The sequence below is a fragment of the Rhineura floridana genome, chromosome 3 (assembly GCF_030035675.1).
Source record: "Rhineura floridana isolate rRhiFlo1 chromosome 3, rRhiFlo1.hap2, whole genome shotgun sequence".
Classification (NCBI taxonomy): domain Eukaryota; kingdom Metazoa; phylum Chordata; class Lepidosauria; order Squamata; family Rhineuridae; genus Rhineura; species Rhineura floridana.
Window position 1 is genome coordinate 67393362 of NC_084482.1, and position 26444 is coordinate 67419805.

The following is a 26444-nucleotide window of genomic DNA, read 5'->3' on the forward strand; positions in this document are numbered from 1 at the left end:
CAATTGGGACTTATGCAAGCATCTAAACACACAATAAATAATGCCAGATTGGTCGAAGCCTGGAAATGTATAAACCGGGTCATTTTGGTTAAAGGAAGCAAAGTTTCATGCCTGTGATACAAGCACTGAGGCGGCAATCCAATACCTGTCTACTCAGAAGTAAGCTCCATTGGGTTCAATGGGATGTACTCCCAGTAAGTATGTATTGGGTTGCAGCCTAAATCCCCCTTTGCAGCTATTTTACACCTCCTTATATATCTTCAAAAGAAGATATAGGTAGGTTGGGCCCAAGGGCATCAAATGAACTTCATGGCTGAGTGAGGATTTCCAATCCTTTTTGCTCAAAAATGAAAAAAAAGGGGGGGAAATCTGTAGTGATTATGAAGTATTAATAAATAACCAGAACAAATAAATCAGTGCTTGATTTTTAACTATTTAAATCTTGAATTTATCCCAGCATGAGCAGCTGAACAGAATTGCTATACATCTTAAATCACTTTTGACCCCCTCATCTGAAATACAGTGCCTGATTGTGCACTGACTGTAGCATTACCAGCCTAAGATCAGCAGGTTGAAGACCTACAGTAACATAACTCCAACACCCTATAGAAACATCCGGACCCACACCCAACTGTATGGATCTGCGCGCGCACACACACACGCACACACATTCCCCTTCGCCAAATTATTTTTTTCTCTTTTCCTCCATAACTCCTGGCTTTGGGCTGGAACAAAACCACACACACACCCTTTTTGACTTAAAAAAAAAAAGCAAGAGACAGAAAGTTAGCAATATACTTTCTGTTTCTCTGCTCCAAAAGAGTAAGGTTCCTATCCAAGAAGGTTTCTAGTTATCGCTTTAGAGTGGAACTTCCACCCCCCACACACACACAAAACAAGATCAGTCACATGGGATTTCACTTGCATTGTCAGAGTTTTCTGATGATCTTCCTACAGTTGTTACTGAGATTCACACTTAGCTGGTAGTAAGCCCCACTGAATGCAGTGGGATTTACTTCTGAATAAGCATTCATAGGAATGAGCTGTAAGGCTGCCATCCAAGGCACATTTATTTAGGAGTACGTCCCCATTGAACAAAAGCTCTCTCTCTCTACCTGAACAACGCTCCCTTCAGAAAACTCCTCCCAGGGGCAAAGGAAAGGAAGCACTTGCTGGCAGTCAACAGTATCTTCAGCATGCAGGGACCTATCTATTGCTCCATACTTCCCTTCACAATTTTTTTTTAAAGTAAGCGCCAATCACTCTCCCAAAGCTTGCTGCTGGCTGGCGGCCTGAGCTTGCAATGATCATCAGAAAGTATGTACCTGGGCTTGGCTGTCCACCCTCCTCTGTATGTAAACTTCTATCTCTCAGGTCCTCATGACTCTCTCTTCTCCACAACAACAAATGGTAGGAACCAATTAGTGTGCAAGGAGGATCTATGCTGACTGCTTATTGGCTGTAGTGACTGAGAATTGCATGACTTGATTGGCTGCAGAGACGGAGGGACTCTAGGAAGGGGCCACCTGCAAAAAAAAGTAATGGAACTATGTCCCGAGGTGTCCTGTTGCAAAAACACACCTGTTCTATTCTCCTCCTCCAAAAGCCTTCTAGAAAATAACCAGTTGTCTACTTACATCTTTTGGCTTCATGATCCAGAGTACTTGTCTGGATTCATAGCCCTTTTTAACCAACTTGTGCAGTCATCTTGCAGTAGAGTCCATTACGAGTAAGTAATTTAATAACCAGCCCAACCAAGATGGTCTTGACTACTGTAATGACTTCTATGTGGCATACCCTTGGAAACTATTTAGAAATGTCAGTGCAGCTGCTTGTAGGTTGGTTGGGGACAGACACAGCAGCTTTTCTGGCGGGTTTACATTGCCTTGTGGTTTAGTTCCATGCTCAGTTCCAAGTGCAACTTATGATATTTAAAGCTGAACAAAATATTGCCCCTATATATCTTAGGGAATACCTTCTCCTAAATGATCTCCCCAATAGGAAAGGGGCCATAGCTTAATTGTGGATTGCATGCTTTGCATGCAAAGTTCACAATCTCCAGTTAGAAAAGGGGGGTAGCAGGTGATGGGAAAGGTCTCTGGTTGAGTTCCTAGACAGCTGCTTCTAGCAAGAGTTGACAATACATGGGCAAATACATGGGCAAATAGCAGGGATGGCACCAGCCTGCATGAGCCCTCAGGCACGAGCCCACCACAGCCCCCACATCCCACTTGTGTGTGTGTGTGTGTGTGTGTGTGTGTGTGTGTGTGTGTGTGTGTGTGTGTGTGTGTGTGTGTGTGTGTGTGTGCACCAGCACCCATGCCTGCCATCACCCAATCTTGGATGATGACAGGCATGCACACTGATGCACAAGGTGAAGCAACCAGGTGTATTTAAGCGTCTGCTGGCTGCATGTGCATGCAGAGGTGATGTCAGCTGGGTGGAGCCCCTGCTGTGCAATCTGCGCTGCCATACAGTCACAGCCCATGACCTGATTCTGGCAAGGATCACAGAACAGGAGCTCCACCCTCCCAGCCACAGGGGCCCTAGGCTAGCAACAGGGGCCCTTAGTCAGTGCCTGACCTGGTCACCCACTGGTACTAGGCCTGGCAAATAGTCTGGCCTGATTCAAAGCAGCTTCCTATGTGATGAGGTCAATTGAATGACAAACTAGATGTGACACTATTCCCATCTGTAGCCCTTGCATGAATTAAAAAAAAAAACATGGTCAAGGGGCATGGGGAATAGATCAGGGCACTGGCATGGTACTGATCCAAATTGAGCAGGGTGAGGGGGGCATGCCAGCTATTTGTTTTCCATGAGCTAAAGATGTCAGTAGCACTATGGCTAATTTGGACCTCAGAAGTCTTTGTGGAGGGTTCCTTACCAATGGAGGGCTTGTTCAGCAAGTATCTAAAACTCAGCTGTGGCACCAGAACCGTGAAATTCTCTTTCACTGGGGTCTTGACATCACTGTTGTCTCTTAGGTGTCTTGTTTATTCTTTTTTACGGATGTACACACTGCCTTCAGAAACTCGTCTCACAGGGTAGCTTTACTATACAATAGTCAATGTTTTAGGTATTTAGCGTCTGGAAGAGTATAATCTTTAGTGCACTTTTTATAGTGGCTGAAGTATAATGTGTTTGTTGGAAGTGTTGTGATGAGATTTTTCTTAAGTATTTTGTTTTGCCATTTGTTTTTTAAGACCCTGTGATTCATTGTAAACTACTTTCTGTACTTTGAGTGGAAAACTGGTGTAGAATAGTAAAATAAACATAGAATATAAATTAAAACAACAACTACATCAAATAGATGCAAAACCCTGGCAGTAACGAAATAAATAAAATGGAAAAAGGTACAAAAACCACCAGAAAGTGAGAGTCATTCATGTTTCCTTTCCTCCTGTAACAACTGAAGCCTTTTTATAAGTAATGAATTGGAACAGTAGCTCACATAGGAAGTGGAAGATGGATTGGTTTGGTACCAAATGATTTTTTCTTCTTAAGGGAATGATGGACTCAGCATGTTACATGCAAGAACTCCTGCGGTTTACATTCTCATTTCTCCTTAGGGTGAGTACAAAAATGTTGGATTATATCTTTGCTAGAAGGCATTTGCCTTGTTTTAATAATGACAGCATCTTCCCCCAACCACTCACCAAAAAAAGAACCTTACAAATATGTTTAACATTTAGATACAATGAGCCAATACAAAATCATTTCATAATTCCAGGAATATGCCAAACTGAGAATTACTAAACATTGCACAGCAAAACAACATGCCACAAAGCTGGGGTTTCAGATCGCCATAGTGTACATTTCTATGTAAACAGAAACAGATTTTTGGCATTAAATAAATATTTTGTGAACAGTTACAAAGATGGTAGGACAGGTCACAGCGAGGCCACTGCTGCCTACATGTCCCCAGATTGCAAAACTTCTGGTGCATGAAGCCAAGCGGTGTCTCTGGAATAAAGGTTGTTGCAAAGTAGGGAGGACAGCCTGGCTGGGAGTCCAGAGTCTGTGAGTTCAAATACCTGCTCGTGTCTCCTGGGTGTCAAGGACCAGCTAAAGATCATCCCCACAGTGAGTGGCTCAGGGGTTACGTGCCCTGCCACCTGTGCAGCTGTGGGCAAGCTGTATAGTCCCAAGGAGCCCAGTTGCACCCCAGCTGGCAGTTGCGGGCAAGGAAGGGGCTGGCTTGTGCAGCTGTGGCAAGCTGAGCAGGCCCTAGCCAGCTGGGGAGGACTAGCTTCAGAGGGAGGCAATGGAGGACTAGCCTCTGAATACCACTTACCATGAAAACCCTATTGATAGGGTCGCCATAAGTCAGGATTGACTTGAAGGCAGTCCATTTCCATTTTTTCAAAGATTTCCAAGCTTAACAGATGAATACAAGTTAAGATAAATTTTTCAAAGTATTATTCTAAGTTACTCAGATCCCCTTGCTGCCTCATTGTGGGACCTTTTCAGTGGGTCAACCAATATTGTGGAATGCCTTGACCTCCTCTCCGGTTATTTTTGCACATTAAATATTTTTATTCCAACAGACTTTTGCCTGCTAATATCATTTTTAGTTGCGATCTCCGCCACTGCTGCTTTAAAATAGATTTTAATGTTGTGCATCTTATCTGTTGTGCATTTATGTATTTTTATTGTTTTATTCTTAACATTTTAATATATTTTATTGTATTGTGATTTTAAATTGTTGCCCTGAGTGGTGCATGGGCACCAGCATTTTTTAAAAATATAGATAGACAGACAGACAGACAGACACTGTAACTGCAAATTAATACAGCACTAGCAGTAGAGCCCATACACTACAATAGTGGCATATTGCGATAAATGAACCATACTTAAGATTGGGAAAAATGAGAAACTGAGAGAAACCGAAACGGACAGATTCATCCATCCCTAACTGCAGACTACACACAGGCCTCACCCTGCTTTCCTCTGCGCCTGATCTGCCATTCTCAGTGGCGCAAGATATCCCTGCTCTGAATGGGTACCCAGCTGGTCTACCAGCTATCCTATGGCAGACTGCCCGAGAGACCTGCCTTGGCAGAAGCAGAGCCATAGGGTGAAGCAAGGTGATGAGAGCAGGACCCTGGGAGCCTCCCGCCAAAGCAGAACATGAGCTGGTTGTTAAATCTTGCACAGAACACGGCCAGCCCTGAACGATTAATGGGGAAAACCATCACATTTATTGCAAGAAAACAAAATTTGTGATTGCTACGGCAATGACATCATTGGCCGCACTGCCAGTATAAATAGCAACTGGAGAATTTGCTTGTTTTGTGCTATTTAAAATTATAGTGTGGGAGCGTGTTTCAAATAGGGGGGTGCACACAAGTGCACATAAACAACAAGGGACCCATGTTAATGTTTATCTTAGATGCTTATTTATAAAGTCGGTGTCCCCTGTACCTAAAATGGACATTTTTCTATTCTAAAACATATTTTAATTAGGGGGGAAAGTATTTTATATACTGCCATTTCTCTGTCTATGTTTATAGCGATGTTTATAAACAAACATACAAATATGTATTCATGGACAGAACAGAGTCACAGAATACAGTACAATGAAAACGAAACAATATACGTGGAGGATGTTCCTAAACATCTTTACTGCAAAGTCAGTCCCATGGAATTCAATGGGACTTACTCCCCAGGAAGTGAGTTTAGGATTGCAACCTCAGATATCTTAAATACAAGACGTATACTTTAAAAGGGAAAAGGCTATTACACTACCTAGCAAACAGCATGCCCCTACTGTTAAGATTTTGATCATGTTATTGAACCCGATCTATAGTGTGTGTTAATATTTCAACACTGATATCCAGCACCTTGTATCTAGAAGTTGCATCCTCTGCCATGGATACCCTTTCTTCCAGTGTGGAAACTAGCTTTGGTTATAAGCTGAGCCCTGATGAGGAAAGGCACTCTGCACATGCTTAGAAGGCCTTGCAAATTTTATATTGCATCATATGTTCCAGATCTAAGCCCTGGCATTAAGAAACAGCCTGTAGGACTAATTCCACAAGAGCGCTAGCTCAGATGAAGCCCTGAATGCACCAAGATCCTGAGCAGTAAATCCAGGAGCCCCCTTTTAAGGCCACCTGTTTCATATGAATATGATTGTGTCAGAATGGCTCACTTCTATCTTATACTTGATAATTGCTTTAAATCTCTTCCTTACTTTCCTCACTCATATATTTTATTTCCTCCTTTCTTTCCTCCACTATTTTTTTTTTATTTAAAAGTTGTTTACAGTGCTCATCCAACATAAACAGCTCAAGGACAGCAAACAATTGTAAGAAGGAGAGAGGGGAAGTTAGCACAGAGACCTACATCAGTTTCTGCTCCTTGGCTGCTCACCTAATAATCCTGCAGTCACAAGAGACTTGAACAGTCCAGCAGTTCTGCTGCCAAGAATGTAGCATTACCTTGATCCCAGGACATGCTGCAAAGCTGGACAGCAATACCACAACTGAGACTGTTGTGCCTCATATTTCCCTGCAAGATAAAAAACCCCAGAGCAGGAAATATATGCCTATAGGAAGGCTAGGATTTATGCAGCCAGACTACGGCTGCTTCCACACTGGGCATTTACTGTGTAATAGCAGTGCTTTGCTCATTCACTTTTTTTTTGGGGGGGGGGGGGAGGGGGCACTCATATTTTCTTTGTTCATCTGTTTCTCTCCCAGAGGCCAGAAAATACACTTTTTAACGCAATGGAATTGCTACACAATTTCCCCAGGTGTAGATGGTCTATTAAGCTGCTATCCTGGCTGATGGATTGTTCTGCCCATTTTCTATCAACCAGATTGTGCTTTACCCATTTTCTTCTCTACGGCTCATCTCTTCTCTCTAGGAATTGACTCTAACCCTTCCCGTTCCAAATAGCATTGCCTTTTTTCTCTACCCCCTTTAATTGTGATGGGGAGGAGGGAAATTGTAGCAGGGGGAAGGAGTGCAGTGGGTGGAGGAGAGAGTATTTAACCCTTTCATCCCACATAATTGTCCCAAGGAAACACACACACACCCCGACACACTTGGAGTTGGAGAAAGGAGAAATACCACTTGGCTAACATGTATTAGAAGTCTGGAAGCAGAGTTGCTATTCCTCTTCTGGGTTAAAGCAGAACAGCGTACCTAGGTGCTGCTAAATTATCCACACCACATCTGCTAGCACCCTATATGGCCAGAGACCGAGGCCGCTTCCAGACTGTTGCTATCTTGCAGGTGGGATTCAACTGCATACCAGCAAATATAGTTACACAATTAAGGTGGATTTGGTGTCTTCCACAACAAACTTTGTGCGGTAAGGAAAGTGATGGGAAAATGAACTGCAAAGTGTGGGGAAAACAATTGCTTGATATGACATTGTTTAACCTTGCAAACGAATCAGAATGAATGCTCAATTAACAGTGGATGTCATATAACCACTCCACAAACTTTGTGCAAACAAATCAGAGTAAATGCTGAATAAATAGGTCATCTGGAAATGACCCTGAGAGTGTTTTAACTGTTTTTAATATTGTATTTTTAAGCTGCTGTAAACCACCATGGGGCCTCCTGGTGAATGCTAGGAGGCACCTACAATCCTTACTAATGGTGTGTACACACATTGATTGCTTCAAGGGCTGGGAACAGTTATTTAGTGACTATTCTTGGAATAGTATTGTTTACCACTTACTTATGGGTTTAAGAGGCAGCCATACTCAAGATCTCCTTGCCAGCACATGGTAACCTTTTGGTGCTGGCATTCACAGCTCTTTTATCAAGGTATGAATATCAGCACCTCATTTTTACCAAAAAAAAGCATTGCCTTAGAACACAAGATGACATTTTGGTATTGCACTTTGGCACTTCAAGGGAACAGGTACTCTATTTCAGGGGTAGCTAACCTTTTTCTTAGAATTCAACACAATGCAATCTAAAAAGAAAAGAAGCAATAAAATACAATTTACAACCAATTGCGAATATTTAATGTGATGGATGTGCTGTTGCCCGTCTTCAATCACAAATCTACCAGACATGCTGCAGGCCACCTGAATGAGCTCCTACTGGGAAGAAGGGCAGGATATACATATATAAATAAATAAATAAATAAAATGAAGCTCACAGACCACCAGGGGTCCATAGACCACAGTCTAGGAACCCCTGTCCTAGACACATGTTCTCCTTCAGTAGGCCAGAGGACTATGGGGTTAATGTAGCAGCGTGGATCAAAAATAAAATATAAACCAGGATGTTCCTGGTTCAGATGTTATTATCAATAAAAACAAATAATTTAAAACATTTTTAAACATGATTAAAACAACAGTAGACTAAAAAGAGATTAAAACATATCAGCATCTGTGTGTCAGGATAGGCTTGCCTAAAGAAAAATGAGTATTATACAATAAGTAATATTATTATGGGTTGTCTGCAGGGATGAGTGCCAAGTTTGATTCAGTTTGCGTTTTAAGCCAAATCTATCAAATTCACACTTTCCGAAACAATATGCGAACCGAAACACAGCCATCCTTCAACATTTGTATTTATTTGAACGGTTGCAAAAATGCATATATTAGGGGGAATTGTGCATAAATACAGTATATATAATGAGTGAAAGTAACATGCAAAAATGCATTATATGACAAGAAATAGCTTACAAAAATGTGTACAGTCAAAACTGCACACAAAAATGTGTTTATTAGGAGAAAATCACACTAAAATGCTGGAGAATTTTCATGAGCATTTTTTATTTTAAAAAAATCACAAATTGCTGCAGAAATGTGGAGAACCGAATCTAACGGAGAGAACCAAAATTGATACATCTTTCCATCCCTACTTGGCTGGGAAGGAAAGTGTTGATAATGGGATGGAAGTCAATAGCTGCCACCCAACCTGAGCCATAGTTGGCCTAATGTCTAAGTTGTACTACAGCGAGCTGAGTTGTAGCATCCAGATTTGGCTCTGACCTATTGGACAGTCCAGGTGCCTGAGGAACTGAGATTCTAGTTCCAGTTTCATGTATTTCCAGCCTGAAGTTAAGCATGATGCAGCTGGAGCACTTCACAGGCAATTATCTGGCGGCAGCATGTGGAAGGATTTCTAAAACATGAGACAGCTGTGTATAGAAGCCCAGGGAAGAGTCCCAGTGTAGAGCCTTCTCATTTTCCAGCAGCTATAAAGAACAGAGAGGCTGTGTGGTATAGTGGCTGGGGCGGAGGAAACCCAGGCAGGCCTGATGATTTCTGGATCAATCGCTATCTCTGTGGCTAAGCTACCTCACGGAACTGTTGTGGTGGGGAAAGAAAGCAAAAGGCTTCATATGGGCTACCCAAAGCACTTTGAAGGAATCACAAGACAAAGGAAGAGAAAACCAAGCACTGTACTTCTTAAAACAACAGCAAACTTAAACCAACATAACATGGAAGGATGTTTTCTCCGTGTTTTTGTAGACCTCTTCAAAGATTCTCACACCATTTCAGTTCCTAGTTTAGTGCAGATGCTTGCTTAATAATTGCACTAGCAACTCTGCCCATCTACATTGTTGTCTGTACAGTCAACATGCAGCGGCACATGCACTGCATGCCTGCAGGCAATTTTTTTTTTAAGTGTGCAGTTGGAGACAAAATGCAGAGTTGGAAAAAACGGTGCAGTTTGAAAACTGATAATATGCGGTTTGAAAAATCAGGGGGAGGGGTAGACACATTAGGTGTATGCATTTATTAAACACTTCAGTGACCAGCAATGTCAGGGAAAACATGCACACAACTTTTATTATAAGGGCAAAACTGTACTCAGTTTCCATGCTTAAAATGAACTGCCCAAATCATATCAAAACACTTTCTTTTTGGCCAGAACTTTCTGTACTTTCATCTTCGAGCAGATCATGTCCTTGTAAATACCTGTGAAGTACTCCTGGTTTTGTATCTATTATTGAACTCAGAACTACTGGCCCCTATGGAGAAACCGCTACTGATATAGGGCGTAAGCAAGGAGCAATTCAAGCTCTGTGTTTGTTCAGCTTATCTTTTTTTTTTTTTAATGCAGCATGTCTGGTGGGTAATTTGTACAATTGGAAAATCTGGTTACTGTTTGCTTGTTTTTAAACTGCCTGCAGGGCTAGCCTACCATTAGGAAGTGTGAGGTAACTGCCTTAGGCAGCTGGTACTGGGTAGTGCCAGTGATCACTCCTCCCCCCCCAGCCTTTCCTTCTGACCCTAGTGGCCATTTCCCTCTACCACAGATTACAGCACAAGCGGTGTGTGCCACTGACCTGTCCTACAGCCCCTAAACTGGGCTACTGCCAAGGTACCTCACCAAAGACTCCTGAGTAAGCTGAGCAGTCATGGAATAAGAGGAGAGGTCCTCTTGTGGATCGGGAATTGGTTAAGTAGCAGGAAACAGAGAGGAGGAATAAACAGAGTTCTCCCAATGGAGGGATGTAGAAAGTGGAGTCTCCCAAGGATCGATATTGGGATCTGTGCTTTTTAACTTGTTCATAAATTATCTAAAGTTAGGGGTGAGCAATTGGTGGCCAAGTTTGCTGAAGATACTAAATTGTTCATGGTTGTTAAAACAAAAAGGGATTGTGAAGAGCTCCAAAAGGACCTCTCCAAACTGGATGAATAGGCAGTAAAATGGCAAATGTAATTCAATGTAAACATGTGTAAAGTGATGTATGTTGGAGCAAAAACAATATATCTTAATTTCATATACTCTCATGGGATCTGAATTGGTGGTGACTGACAAGGAATGAGACTTTGGAGTTGTAGTGAATAGCAAAATGACAATGTTAACTCAGTGTTCAGCAGCTGTGAAAAAGGCAAATTCCATGTTAGGGATCATTAGAAAAGATAACTAAAATAAAACTGCCAATATCATAATACTGTTATAAAAATCTATGGTGTGGCCGCATTTGGAATACTGTGTACAGTTCTCGTTGCCTCACTTCAGGAAGGATATTGCAGGGTTGGAAAAGCATTTGGGGCTTTTTCAGTTAGAGAAAAGGCGAGTCAGAGGTGATACGATAGAAGTGTATAAAATTGTGCATGGCATGGAGAAAGTGGATGGAGAAAAGGTTTTCTCCCTCTCTCATAACAGGAGAACCTGTGGACATCAAATGAAGCTGAATGTTGGAAGATTCAGTACAGACAAAAGAAAATACTTCTACATAACACACATAGTTAAATTATGGAATTGACTCCCACAAGAGGCAGTGGTGGCCACCAGCTTGGATGGATTTAAAAGAGAATTAGACAAATTCATGGAGGAAAAGGCTATCAATGGCTATAAGCCATGATGGCTATGCTCAGCCTCCACAGTCAGAGGTGGTATGCTTCTAGTCAGGATTCCCTAGTCAGGATTCCAGTTGCTGGAAACTGCAGGAGGGGAGTGCTCTTGCACACATGTCCTGCTTGCGGGTTTCCCATGGACAACTGGTTGGCCACTGTGACAACAGGATGCTGTTCTTATGTTGCACTGGAGGATGCTGCCCCATTGCCAGGGCTGAAGTAAGATCAGGGCCAGCACCAGATGGCAGCAGGCCCTTGGGCACCAGACTGCACTGGGCTATCCAAGGAGGCGGTGATGTGGTGGCACTAGCACCACTGCCAGGGGCTTAGACATAGCTGCATCAGCACATTAGGTGACTTCAAGCAAGTGTGCACAGCACGCTGACACAGCAACACAGAAAATGGCATAGCCAGTCCACACTGACAGCAGGAGGGTGTTGCCTGGGAGCATGGCTCCCACTCAGCGATCCACACCAGCATTGGGTCACAGGGTGCACACGCTGTGGCCCAATAGTGGAGCAGGAGCTACACCCATCCAGCCCCGGCTGCAGGGGCCTTCGGCCAGTGCCCAACCTGGCCGCCGGCTGGCACTGGGCCTGAGCAAGATTCAACTGCCAATCCAGTCAACTGTTGTACATGGAACAGGGTAGGGCACAAATTCTTGCCTCAGGCAGCAAAACATGTGGGGCCAACCCTTCGCTAATTAATGGATTTGTAAGGGCCATTTCACACATTACATGGTGACAAAGCCACATATTCCACAAAGCACTACTAGTAGTTCTGGTTACCAGCTAAGTGTAGCTTGTATGATACACACCTTTCTTGCATTCACACACAAGAAAGCATTACTATGTCACTTACCACCTCAGTTTTTCATCTGAATCTCCTCGCAGCATACCAGAACATCCCAGAATTCAGACAGTGTTAACCCTCCTCCTACTTTCCCCATCAAACTCAATGCTTGGCATCCACTAGCTTTTGAAAACTCATGCAAACCCAATAAAGTGGGATTTGAGAAACAACTTTCAAGCTTTTGTGAGATGGAAACTTTGAAGTACATTCCTCTATGAAAGATTAGAAAAATGCCCAGGGAATTTTATCAGGGATGTTGCGGCTCCTGTCTTGTCCATTTTTTCCAAATACCAAACATTTCCTATTTCATTTAGACTAAGAAACACTCCCCATACCGTTAAAGGAGTTAGCAGGTATGTGAGTGCTAATTGTTCCTCTGTCGTGGCGATGAAGTCTTGAGCTGGAGGATATGTGAATAACCTAAACCAATTTCAGTGTGGCATATTGGCTTAGAGTGTCAGACTAGGAGTAGAGAGGCCCAGGTTCAAATATCCAGTTAGCCACAATGCTCACTGGTCTCCCACCAATCCTTGCAACTGAGGGGAAGAATTGGGCAAGCAGTACAAGCTGAGCCCATTCAGTTTGCTGAGTGGGCTTCTAGAGTTCTCCAAGAGGAATATTATATGCCAGTTTAGTGCTAAAACACCATGTAGAGAGTGCAGAAAGCTGCTGTAGAAATGTTCTCTTAAATAACTTTTTGCCAACAAACTGCTATGGCTAGACATTGCTATGGCAAACTGTGGAATTCCTCCTCACTATCACCACCACCACCGTCAAAGCAGACAATAGAGAGGCAAAGAACTGACCCTCCTATTTATTTATTTATTATTTCATTTATATCCCACCCTTCCTCCCAGTAGGAGGGATATATGTATTTATCACTTTTACCATTCACCTCTGAAATGTGGACCTTTAGTGTGGCAGCACCTACCCTGTGGAATTCCCTCCCTTTGAATATTAGGCAGGTGCCATCTCTGCTATCTTTTCGGCGCCAAAATGCCCAAAGTAAATTACTTGGTACTTTTAATAGATGGGTATGCTATACTTGGTTGTTAATGAATAAAATATAATGAAAACATGGTACAAGCACACACAAACAATAATAAGACTTTGGGCATTTTGGCCATTCTGTCCTTCATTAGAATTTTTTATACTTTAGTATTTATTTGCATATGGTTTTTAGTGTGTTCATACCTTGATTTTTGTTTTTTTCTTGTCACTTTCATCAAGGACCATTTTTTTCTTCCTGTGTTTTTTGTTATACCAATAGAGTTGCTACAAGCTACTAAGACTTAATCTGTCCAAATACTGACAAAAATTTGTCAAGAAATATGGAAAACTAAACAATGGCCCACAGACTGGAAGCGTTGAATATACATCCCAATTCCAAAGAAAGGGGATCCCAGGAAATGCAGTAATTATCGAACTATTGCCTTAATATCCCATGCAAGTAAAGTAATGCTCAAGATTCTACAACAAATGCTCTTACTGTATATGGAGCGACAAATGCCAGTTGTCCAAGCTGGATTTAGAAAGGGAAGAGGCACCAGAGATCATATTGCAAACATATGTTGGATACAGTAGGGCCCTGCTTTACGGCATTTCGCTTTACAGCAATTCACTAATACAGCGGTCTCAATTGGACACAATTAGACTAAAGCCCCACTCATACGGCACTTGTTCCGCTTTTATGGCAGTTTTCAGGGATTGAGCGCCATTCTATTCAATGAGTACCGCTTTACAGTGGTTTTTGCTTTACAGCGGGGGTCCGGAACGTAACCCGCTGTATGAGTGGAGCCCTACTGTAATGGAACAGATCAAGGAATTTCAGAAGAAAATCACCCTGTGCTTTATACATTACAACAAAGCCTTTGACTGTGTAGATCATGAAAAACTATGGAATGCTTTCAAAGATATGGGGGTGCCACAGCATCTGATTGTTCTGATGCGCAACCTATACTCTGCACAAGAGGCTACTGTAAGAACAGAATATGGAGAAACTGATTGGTTCCCCATCGGAAAGGGTGTGAGACAGGAATGTATTTTATCACCCTATTTGTTTAATCTATACTGTCCTGTTCAGAGCGGGAATCACGAGGCTGCGACGAGGGTGCAATCAATGCTTGTTTTATTAAAGTAATCGATACATCAAAGGCCTCATAGGAAACCCTATGCTAACTCACTACAATTTCCTAACTACACTCTAGACATGCTCTGCAACGTGTGGAAGGAGTTGATTCAGCGCCCAATTCTGAACGCGGCAGACTTAAATAGGGAAGGTCTTCGAGCGTAACCTCTCACTCCTGTGCACATACGCCCTCTGCCCCGTCCGCTTCTCCAGACGTCGTGTGCGCGGTGAAGGAGGGCGAACATCCAAAGCCTCATCGGACAGAACAGGTTCCTTATCGGCAGGTTGGGGAGCAGCAGGCGGGAAAGCGTCGGGAGTCTCTAGGACCCTGCTTGTTGAAGGAGGAGTTACTGCTTTCTCAGGAGCATCCCTTAATGGTCCCGGGGGGGTGCTTGGAGGCTGGGGGCTGTCTCCTCGGAGGGCAGGGCTATCCATGGGAACTGACAGGGCGGCAAGCTCGCTCTCCTCCTCAAGGTCGGGACTAGCCTCAACAACAACTGGAATGTCCATGCTTTCTAACTGCTGTGGCACCTGAAACTCATGCCTTCCCCCTCCCAGCTCCTCATGAGAGGGCCTGGGCTCAACATATACACAGAACATATCATATGGAAAGTGGGATTGGACCAAGATGGAGGTGTGAAAATTGGAGGGAGAGATATCAATAATTTAAGATATATAGATGATACGATACTACTAGCAGAAACCAGTCATGACTTGAAATGAATGCTGATGAAAATTAAAGAGGAAACCACAAAGGCAGGACTACAGCTGAATGTCAAAAAGACTAAAGTAATGACAACAGAAGATTTATGTAACTTTAAAGTTGACAATGAGGACATTGAACTTATCAATACCTCGGCACACTCATTAACCAAAATGGAGACAATAGTCAAGAAATCAGAAGGCTAGGACTAGAGAGGGCAGTTATGAGAGAACTAGAAAAGGCCCTCAAATGCAAAGATGTATCACTGAACACTAAAGTCAGGATCATTCAGACCATGGTATTTCCGATCTCTATGTAAGGATGTGAAAGTTGGACAGTGAAAAAAGCGTATAAGAGAAAGATCAACTCGTTTGAAATGTGGTGAAAAGCTCTCCTTGGCTTTGCGGATACCATGGACTGCGAAAAAGACCAATAATTGGATGTTAGAACAAATTAAACCAGAACTGTCAGTAGAAGCTGAAATGATGAAACTGAGGTTATTATACGTTGGACACATAATGAGAAGATATCATTCACTAGAAAAGATCATAATGCTGGGAAAAACAGAAGGGAGTAGAAAAAGAGGAAGGCCAAACAAGAGATGGATTGATTCCATAAAGGAAGCCACAGACCTGAACTTATAAAATCTGAACAGGGTGGTTTATGAGAGATGCTTGGAGGTCACTGATTCATAGGGTCGTCATAAGTCGTCATAGACTTGAAGGCACATAACAACATAACAACGGAAGTTTTGCCTGTAGCATGGATTTGTCATAGTCCATTTGCAGGTATGAGTTACCACTTGATGCTGTAGTCATATGAACCAGCCTTAAGAAGACTGCAACCGATTACTGGTAAGCATTAAAAAGAGGGCAATATGCAGCCACACTGTATTATTCCCAGTGTATAATTACACCAATTCTGCTCAGAAAAATGTGTCATTATCATGGCTCCTTTGCAAGTCTCTTTGCCTTGTCTGCAGCACTTTGAATGACACTAGCTCCCTTTACATGTTTTTACTGCATTTGGCCCTGTGGAGCTCATTTGTCTATGAGACAGAGAGCAACACAGTGTACTGCTGGAAGCATCATTACCAAATATCCATTGCTAAGTATCAGATTCTGGAGACAAGAATAGCAGAGATAGAGTTTGTGTTTCACAGATTAGGGGGAGAGAGGAAATCTTTACCCTTCCAAACTAGGAACATTTGATCTGGTGTTTTCTGTACAGAATACAGAACAGCTTGAGCCGGATGATAGCGTGGAAAATTTGTAACTACTTTTTCTTTTTTATGAGTTTTCTTCCCTGCTCTGCCACTCTGGGGTAAAAAGCCCTTGAATTTCTTTATGATTATTTGGTGGTGTTCATCATGCTCAATGGATCATTTAACAATTTCTGCCTTAAAGCATTTTGAGTCAGAACACTTTAGGAAATAGGGAGCAGGGAAAGAAAGAAAGAAAGAAAGAAAGGACTCGCACTCATGCTGAAAATTGTTTCTCTGATTACCTTCAAAAGGAACAGAAGCTTCTGAATCTGACAAATCCATTTCTTGCTTATCAAGCAACATTTCTTGTTTATCCAAGAACTTACACAGGATTGGTTTTAAAAATGTTTCACTTTCTGTTTGCAGCTGACTAGAAACAACCTTGTCTTCTGTTTCATATACCTAGCTGGCTAGATTGCAATATTTATTTATTTATTTTATTTTATTAAGCTTATATACCGCCCGACTAGCAACAGCTCTCTGGGCGGTGAACATTAAAAATACAATAAAAGATAACACAATATAATATAACACAATACAAAACTGTACAGTCTAAAATCAGGTTATGATAGTTTAAAATTAAAATGAATTAAAATGCCTCGGAGAAGAGAAACGTTTTAACTTGGCGCCAAAAAGATGATAATGTCGGCGCCAAGCACACCTCCTCGGGTAGACTATTCCATAGTTCAGGGGCCACCACTGAGAAGGCCCTAGATCTTGTCACCACCCTCCGGGCTTCCCTTTGGGTCGGAACCCGGAGGAGGGCCTTCGTAGTAGACCGTAGTGTACGGGCCAGTTCATATTGGGAGAGGCGTTCCGACAGATATCGTGGTCCCGTGCCATATAAGGCTTTATAGGTGAGTACCAACACTTTGAATCTGGCCCAGAAGCATATTGGAAGCCAGTGCAGGCGAGCTAGCACAGGTGTTATATGCTCAGACCGCTTCGTTCTTGTTAGCAGTCTGGCCGCCGCATTTTGCACTAGCTGTAGCTTCCGAACCGTCTTCAAAGGTAGCCCTACGTAAAGCGCATTGCAGTAGTCCATATATATGTATATAGAGCACATGATGTTTCAGATGCCTAAAGTCACATTTTAAATCCCTCCAGTTGTATCTTCAGTTTATAAGGATCTGAAGTAGTATGGCTGGGAACATACCCCAACTGAAACTGTGAGAGAACTCCCAGAAGTTGGAGAAAATATGAAAAAAATGTGCAAAAATTGGCATGACATGATTTTGTACAACACACCTTCACACGTTAGAACAGAAACCATCCAAAAAGTGCTTAAGGAAGTAAAATTTGGAAGGGTACAGGCAGCTGAAGCAAGTTTGTAAACATTACTTCCATTTTAATCTTTAATTCTATTGATATTTTTATGTCAATATATTATATTATTATATGTAAACCACTTAGAATTTTCTATGGATTAAGTGGAATATAAACCTTGACCAAAAAAAAAAAAAGTAAAATGATCCCCTCTGCCCGCCATCCTTCACAGCCATAAGAACAGACCTGCTGGATCAGACCAAAGGTCCATCTAGTTCAACATCTTGTTTCCAGAGTGAAGGCAGCCAGATTGTTGAGAGATATATTGCCTTTGATATGCTCACCAGCAGGGCCGGCCCTTGGACACCATCCTGTCCTGGGCCCTGGCACCCGCATGCATGCATGCACGCCCCACCTACCTACCAGGCGGGCGGAGGAGCGGGAGGTTGGGTGGGTGAGGGGTATGGGATGAAGGGGCATGCGAGCGAGTGGGGGGAGAGGGTGAGCGAGTAAGAGGCAGGGAGGGCGAGTGGTGGGGGGAGGGCAAGTGAGGGAGCGGGCTGGGGCCAGCCCCGAGTGGGCAGCTCCCTCCCTGCGATCCACGGTGGAAGGGGAGCACTACACCCCCACCATAACGAGGGGCCCTCGGGCCAGCGAGTGAGCAAGTGAGCGAGGGGGATGGCAGGCAAGTGAGTGGGTGGGACAGCAGGTGAGCAAGCAGGTGGGGGGAGGGCAAGCGGGCAGGGGGAGGGCAAACGAGGGAGCCGGTGGGAGCGGAGAGCTAGCAGACGGGCGCAGGGGAAAGCAAGTGAGCGGGCATGGGCGGGCCGGCGACTGGGTGGGCAGCTCCGTCCCTGCGATTCACGGCAGGGAGCCTGCCACAGAAGGGGAGCGCTACTCCACCACCATAACAAGGGCCCCTTCAGGGCCCCCTGTGGGCCATGGGGCCCTCGGCCAGGGTCCCACCTGGCCACCCTTTGGAGCCAGCCCTGCTCACCAGGACCTCACATTGATTCTTTCCGTATTGTCTCCGCATAGGTATTGAAAATTTTATTTATTTAGAAGGTTGCAAGCATCCCTCAGGATTCCTAACCCAGGGCTGCTGTAGCAGGGATTCTTCAAATTTAAGGAGAGAGTGGGGAAGTCTGGATTGTTCCTAAGGAGAGCTAGTGGGCCAGAAGAACATACTTTCCATTAGTCCTATTGCTGCTGGTAAAACCCCTACCTTATTCCCTGTTTATGTTGCTCACATTACCTCTCCTCATCCCACTCACCTAGATTATCCTTTTATCTTGCTACAGATGATGGTCTCATCCTTCTCTCTCATTCACTTCCTGGCTTTCCTGCAGCACCGTTCAGATCTCCTTGGCAGTGCAGAGAAGAGCTGGATTTATGGACGTCTCCATGAACTGGGCAGAGCACAGAATAGCCATTGCCATGACTAGGGTTGCCCTGCCAAACACTAACTACAAACGGAATTCCTTGCCACCAACATCAGGGATTTTAAGCAGGCCTTTCCAAATAAACCCAATTTATTTAGCTGATAACGTATAAACAGTTTATCGGCTTTTGCGCATTCTCTGTGCAACAGGATGGCTGTTGTTCTTGGAATCCTGTTTGGTCATAATATTTAGAAGAGGGTTCTGATAGCTGAGATAAGCCGCTCACCCACAACAGATGGCTCTGGAGACGCACAGCTGAGCCAACATTCTGAAAGGAATGAATAAACTTGTAAGTAATGCAAGTTGTTTGTAAGTGGTTTGGGTGAAATGTCACATGTTAAGACTGCACAGGCAGGCTCTGTTCAAGGTGTTTGAATTTATAGAAATAAGGATTCAATGAAAAAAGGGTCAAATTTTGCTTTAAGCTTCCTGAAAGAAACGCATATCACATCAGATGCCTGTGGCACCCAATGGCTAGCTAGACTTCAGGCCTCATAAGTAGCAAAAATTAGCATGACTGCAGCACTCCCTGAACGGAGCTACCTGCTCATCCCAGGAGCCTGGGTAGGCTAGTAAAGCTATTTCCCAAGGCTTCTCAAATTCACCATTCTACAGCAATGGACAGGTTAAACTATTATGCCAAGTAGCAAAAGCAACAGATCAATAAGTTGTTAATACGGAGGTACACTGTCCATATTCTCCTCACACACAAATAAGCTAGCAGTGAACTAATGAAGGATTTTCTCCCCTAACAAGAAAAAAACAGAGTAAGTTGAAATAATACTACTGCTTTCTAAGTATTTAGCATATGCTTAGATGGGCTGACAGATCCTCCGTGGTGCAGAGTGGTAAGCGGCGGTAACGCAGCCGACGCTCTGCTCACGGCCGGAGTTTGATTCCAACGGAAGGAGGAAGTCGAATCTCCAGTAAAAGGGGTCAAGGTCTACTCAGCCTTCCATCCATCCGTGGTCGGTAAAATGAGTACTCGGCATATGCTGGGGGGTAAAGGAAGGCCGGGGACGGAACTGGCAATCCCACCCCATATATACGGTCTGCCTAGTAAACGTTGCAAGACGTCGCCCTAAGAGTCAGAAGCGACTCGCACTATAAGTGCAGGGACACCTGTACCTTTTTTAATGGGCTGCAGTGGTGCTTGATTGAGCAGTGCAGCCAGCACCTTATCCACAGCTTCATTGCTGGCCCCTCCAGGGTGGAAGGTGGGGTGGTATAGAGCAATGTCCCTTCACTGCACCAGTTCCAATGCTGGAGGAGAGAGGAGGCCCAGAACAGGCCTGTTGTCACCATGTGATAGTAGCAAGGCCAGCTCAGGATCAGTTCTCCTTTAACAGGCCCCAAAAATCTGAAAGACTACCTCCTTTCCTACAGACTCTCTAAGGTGTTAAGATCAGCAGAGGGGCACTCTTGGTAGTTCCATCACCTTCAGAGGTTTGGAGGGTGGAAGCCCAGGAGATGGCGTCGTCTGTGGCAGCTCCCAAGCTGTGGCCTTTCCCACAGAGGCTCATCTGGCACCTTCATTATGTAATTTTCAATGTATGCTGAAGATGCTCCACTTTACCCTAGCCTTTGACACCTGACATATAGATTTTTAGGACCCAATTATTATTATTATTATTATTATTATTATTATTATCTTTATTTATACCCCGCCCTTTTTCCAAACTGGAACTCAAGGCGGCTTCCAGATAAAAACAAGTACACATCATTAAGAACCTGTAAAAATATAAAACATATAAACATATAAAATCAGCATTAAAACAGGATTAAACTATTAAGATGTTAAAACCAATTACTCTTAAAATACTGCAACCCAGTTTAGGAGCATATAAGTAAAACAATAACATACAGCATCCTCTTCAGTCACTACCCTTAAAACCTTCAGTTCCAAAGGCCTGCCGGAAGAAAAAAGTCTTTAGCTGTCGGCGGAAAGACTGCACAGAGGACGCCATTCTTGCCTCCCTAGGGAGGGAGTTCCAGAGCCTAGGGGCAGCCACCGAAAAGGCCCAACCTATTTTTGTGACTGTAATTTATTTTAAACTCATTTTAATATTGTGTTTTTAAATTTTAAATTGTTGTAACCTGCCCTGGAACTTCATTGTGAAGGGCAGGTAAGAAATCAAAGAAATCATCATCATCATCCAGCAGATCCTGTGCCATCCCAGCCCTCTCTCCTGAAACACTCTATTTTGAGGGTTGCCACTGGCTACTGCCAGCAGGGATGTAGGAGCTCCCGCCTGCCATTTGGGGTGCTCCTTCCTGGCAGGGCTGATTGAACTGGACAGGGTTGGGGTTCTCTAGGTGGAGGAGGGACACCTCAAACCCTCCCCACCATCCTGGATCTGAGGTTTGGAGTGCTATGCCCGTGCACTTCATATCAACCCCACAATATGAATTAGTATTTGTGTTTTACAAGCGAGGAACAATGGTTTGGTCAAAGAGCACATCTATACTACACACTTAACATGGTCTAACAGTAATCCTCTCTCCATAGCTTACCCAGGAAATTGTAGCTCAGGGTGAAGTAGGAGCTAGGGGTGTTTACTAGACATTCTCATAGCTCAGTCCTATGAATATCTATTCAGAAGTTACTAAACTGTGATCAGTGGGCAGGGCCGGTTCTAAAGGGCGGCCAGGTTGGGCACTGGCCTGACAGCCCCTGGAGCTACAGGGGGGCCCTCAGCCGCCCCTCTGCTCCCCTTCCATGATCCGCGGGCTCTGCACATCCCCCCACATCTCCCCACTTACCTGTCTGCTGTCTTTTACCATTGCCCTTAACAAAGATGGCAGCTGCGGTTTCCCTAAGGTACTGAAGCCCCTGCCGCCATCTTAGTTGATGGTAGAGATGCGCGCATACGTAGCACGCATGCATACCATCAACAAAGATGGTAGTGGAGGCTTCATCCCCTTAGGGAAACCACAGCCGCCATCTTGGTTAATGGCAATAGTAAAAGACAGCAGACAGGGAGGTGGAGGTGGGGTGGGGTGCACGCACACGCAAACGCAAATGCGCACACATGCCAGAGCCCATGGCAAGCTGATGCCCAAGGGCCCTGGCATTCCTGGAGCCGGCCCTGTCAGTGGGGCTTACTCCCTAGTAATTATGCCTTGCTTCAATTACTAGTGGGGCTTACTCTCTAGTAACTATGCCTTGTTTCATTTACTAGTGGGGCTTACTCCCTAGTAACTATGCCTTGCTTCATTTACTAGTTGGGCTTACTCCCTAGTAACTATGCCTTGCTTCATTTACTAGTGGGGCTTACTCTCTAGTAACTATGCCTTGTTTCATTTACTAGTGGGGCTTACTCTCTAGTAACTATGCCTTGCTTCATTTACTAGTTGGGCTTACTCCCTAGTAACTATGCCTTGCTTACAGTTTCAATGCCCTGCTAAAATGTATTTCTTTGAGGGAAGCCATGACCATTAGTGGTATAAAATTGATACAGGTTTGTAGTGTACATTGGGGTCTAGAAGTCAACCACTATCTAACACACATGTGAACTTAAGGTAAATCCTTTGCAGCGAACCCTCCCTGTGACAGAAGATTGAGCCACAGACTCCCAGTTTCAGGTCATACAGGATATCTTCTGGATCATATCCAAGTGTAAGGAACAACTGCATATATGCCAATATCATCTTGTACATGTAAGAATTAATTCAGCCAACTTGGTTTATTCTTTCCAAGATTAGTTTGTGCCAGGCATGTTGTTTTTCTCCTGGGTAGAGTGAGACCCTGCTTTTCCTACGAAGTACAAGAAGCTAGAGTAGACACCCCTTCCAATCAACACTGATCTGTCTTGGATTCAAATGTCCTTATCATTGCAGGTCAAAATATTGTCCATGTCTCTTTGTTCTATGAATCCTATGCTTTTGGCAACTAGTAAAGTCTAGCTCCTGTGCCATTTTCTCTGTCCCTTTCCTATATAAAACTTCAAGCCCATTTAGCAGGCAAAGACAGCCCACTGTCCCAATGCGGCAGCTTTGCTCAAGAGCTCTGCAAGTGAGGTTGTTTTTCTGTTCCTCCAGCTTCATATCCAAACACATTTGGATTGGGCCTCTTTACTGCATCTCCTAATTGTTTAGATTTATGAGGCATCTACCGTAACCTCTAAGACAGCATTTAAAATCCCTCGGCTCTTGTTCTGTTTAATTCATTCCTTTTTTCCTGGAGTTTATGATTCCAACTCAGCGAGTGTAACTGTGCAATTGCCAACGTTCTGTTTCTTCTCCACAGTGTGAGGCAGGTCTACATCTCTGGAATTTCATCTCTTTTTTATTTCTTGCAGTCTGTGCTCCCCTCCCTTCTTCATAATCTTTTCACCCAGGTGAAGCGAGCTTGCCCCTTCCCAGGCTTCATGCCCCCTCCGCAACTGTTTCTGCACAGCTACCTAGATAAGATATTGCTCTTTGAAGGATCAATGGAAGTCAGGATCTTGGCTGACCAAGATTTTAGGTAACAGTGACTTTTTTGCATGGTGCCCATCTGTTAACAAAATCTGTCTGGTGCAGAGGACATAAGTGAACCAATGCAGTTGGGAGATACCACCATTTACGTCTATGTCAGCACAAATTCAGGAAAAGAATATAAAGAACACACATCAGTGGTATCCCCCATCACAGCAACGAAGAATAACCATTTGGGTTGGAGGTGATGTGGGGAGAGAGGTACATATTTTCGATAAATGTTATCAGAAAAGTAGGCTCGATAACAACTCAAACAGTGAGATCTGATCCCAAGGTAAGCATTGCTGTCAATTTATGAAGGTGAGGCTGGAGATTTGATATATAAGAACTTATTGACATTTCTTTTTGTGGCAGCCATACTAACAGGTTTGGACCTTAGCCTTGATGGAAAAGTATAAAAAAAACCTGAAAGCACTCAGAACTCAAACCACCAATGGAGACTTTTGTTCAACATGGTACTGTTTTATTTCATATATGTTGAAACAAGACAATGATTGTTGGCCGCTGATGATGGATGGACGATTGTGGAAGAACACTTTTGGGTGAAAGGGAAATGGAATAAAAATTTGAAATTTGACTTAGTAACTTTGTGGCAATACTTTTGACCTGAGCTTGTTGCTGCTGTTCCACCCCCCCATCATCTGTAAAAGCAATAAAAAATACCAGAAAGGAAAAAAAATAACCAATGCAGTCTGATGGAAAGTGTGCGGAATTTTGAACTGGATTCAAATCCACTTTTGGCTTTCAGTTCACTAAAGTGGCCTTGCAGAAGACATCAGTTCTCCAACACAGGAAGAATAACTACAGCTACCAAAATGAGAAAAGAGATATGACCTATGAAGCATATCATACAGTTAAGGAGATGCTATGTTGTAAATAATTTTGGCACCTCCAAACTTAGGAATTGATGCATTCTACTTAACTGGTGAGTCTTACTGTTCTAAGTTGCCACTGCATACTTGGATTATCAACTCCTATTTTCCATACAAGAGGACCATCTAGTCTTAACTTGGCCAAAACTAGTGGCTGCAGAAAAGTATATGAGAGTAGAACAAAGTTCTAAAATGAATCAGTTGGAAATTCAATAAATTGCAGCTGTCGCCCCACATCTCCATTCTCCTTTCCTGGTTTTGTCCTCATAAACCTTCACTTTCTTTGCATTACTGTCACCTGCATAATCAATAACCTCCCACAATGCCATTTTTTTGTGTTTATTTTCCTCATATGTGGACATTAGAAGCCAAGGAATGTCCACAGTAAATATATCTTAATAGAACTACTTACAGGTTGATAAAGTATGCAATTGTTCTTCAACCAATTCATATGATATCAACCTTTTAACAGTGGGGCCTTGTGATCCACCAAGCCAAATTCAGTATACCACCCTGCCAAGCACTCAATAATCCCCACCTTGTTTTTGCAAGTGCAGGCTGGCAGGAGGTCTGTCAAGCCCCTAGTGGGCCACAATACATGGCTGGTGAGGGGTTTGGAGTTTGGAGGGCTGCATGTCACGCAGGCCTGGTTCACTGCATCCTAGGTTGCTGAGGAGTTCCAAAGAATGATTGCATGGCAGATAGAAAAAATACTTTCTCTTAAATCTGCAGTTTATTAATTTCAATTACACTAACAGCAACTTATTTATTTACTTATTATTTGATTTATATTCCGTCCTTCCTACCAGCAGGAGCCCACGGTGGCAAACAAAAGCACTACAAACACTTTAAAGCATCATAAAAACAGACTTTAAAATACATTAAAACAAAACATCTTTAAAAACATTTTTAAAGCTTTCAAGACTTCTTTTTTTAAAAAAAGTTAAAAGCATTGTTTTTTTTAAAAAAGGCTTAAAAACATATTAAAAAGCAATTCCAACACAGACAGAAACTGGGATAAGGTCTCAACTTAAAAGGCTTGTTGAAAGAGGAAGGTCTTCAATAGAGATAGTGCCTGTATAATATTTAAGGAGAGGGAATTCCATAGGGTAGGTGCCACCACACTAAAGGTCAATTTCCTATGTTGTGCAGAATGGACCTCCTGATAAGATGGTATCTGCAGGAGACCCTCACCTGCTAGAACCTTGAACTTGGCCCACTAGCAAATGGTCAGCCAGTGCAATTCTTTCAGCAGCGGGGTGACATGTTGGTGATACCCTGCCCCAGTCAGCAGTCTCGCCACCAGATTTTGCACTAGCTGCAGCTTCCAAACCAACTTCAAGGGCAACCCAACATAGAGCACATTACAGTAATCAAGCCTAGAGGTTACCAGTGTGTGGACAACAGTGGTCAGGCTATCCCGGTCCAGAAACGGCCGCAGCTGTCTGTGATGTTCCTGTATTAATGTATATATGGTAAGTGCTGTTTGTATAGAAGATATGTGGTAAGTGGAATGAAAGAGGAGGGGGGAGTAAATGAGCAGTAGAATGCTGGATGATTGGCTGAGTGTTTGGATGGCTGAGAGTATAAATGGAAGGATGACAGTTGAATCTGGGTGGACGTTAGTGGGTTGTTTTGGTGGAGTTTGGAGGTGGGTGTGAGTTGGTGTATGTCAGGAGAGTGTGGAGAAAGAGGGAGGTGGAGTTCGGATTAGTAATAAGTCAAATATCACAGTAATAGATGAAACCATAAGCTTGTAGATCATTATCAAAGTTATCTTGTTATTAATGTTACTTAATAAATACTATTTTGGTTTACCGAAGGCCTGATCCTAGGCTGGGGTTTCACAGACCAGAAGGGAGGGTAAGGTAATAACCAAGGCTGAAGGGAAACAGTAACAAATGGTGGCAGCGGTGAAGAGGAGAAGATAACATTATAAGTATCCAGAGCAACCCCGAGTTATGAGTTATCTGCATTGATACAAGGGGGTTGGGAACAGCATAGGCACGCAGTCATTAATGTAACCGGATAGAGAGACTCAGGCAAGGTCTCTCGGAACATTGGTTGTAGAACGTGACTGGTGGTGCTGCCTAGCAGGGGGATCTATTGAGATCTGTGCTAGAGCGGAGAGAGAAACCATAAAAAAG

General features: G+C 43.4%; 1 protein-coding gene and 1 long non-coding RNA gene across 6 annotated transcripts in view; one reads left to right on the forward strand and one right to left on the reverse strand.

Annotated features, from left to right (window-relative positions):
* The window catches only part of MYOCD (myocardin), a 400168-nt gene that overhangs the window by 327651 nt on the left and 46073 nt on the right, over positions 1 to 26444 (reverse strand). The window lies entirely within an intron of this gene.
* On the forward strand, positions 1588 to 19205 carry LOC133382166 (uncharacterized). The gene is made up of 3 exons (XR_009761826.1): positions 1588 to 1729; positions 3508 to 3573; positions 18806 to 19205. It is a non-coding gene; the product is annotated as an uncharacterized LOC133382166 (long non-coding RNA).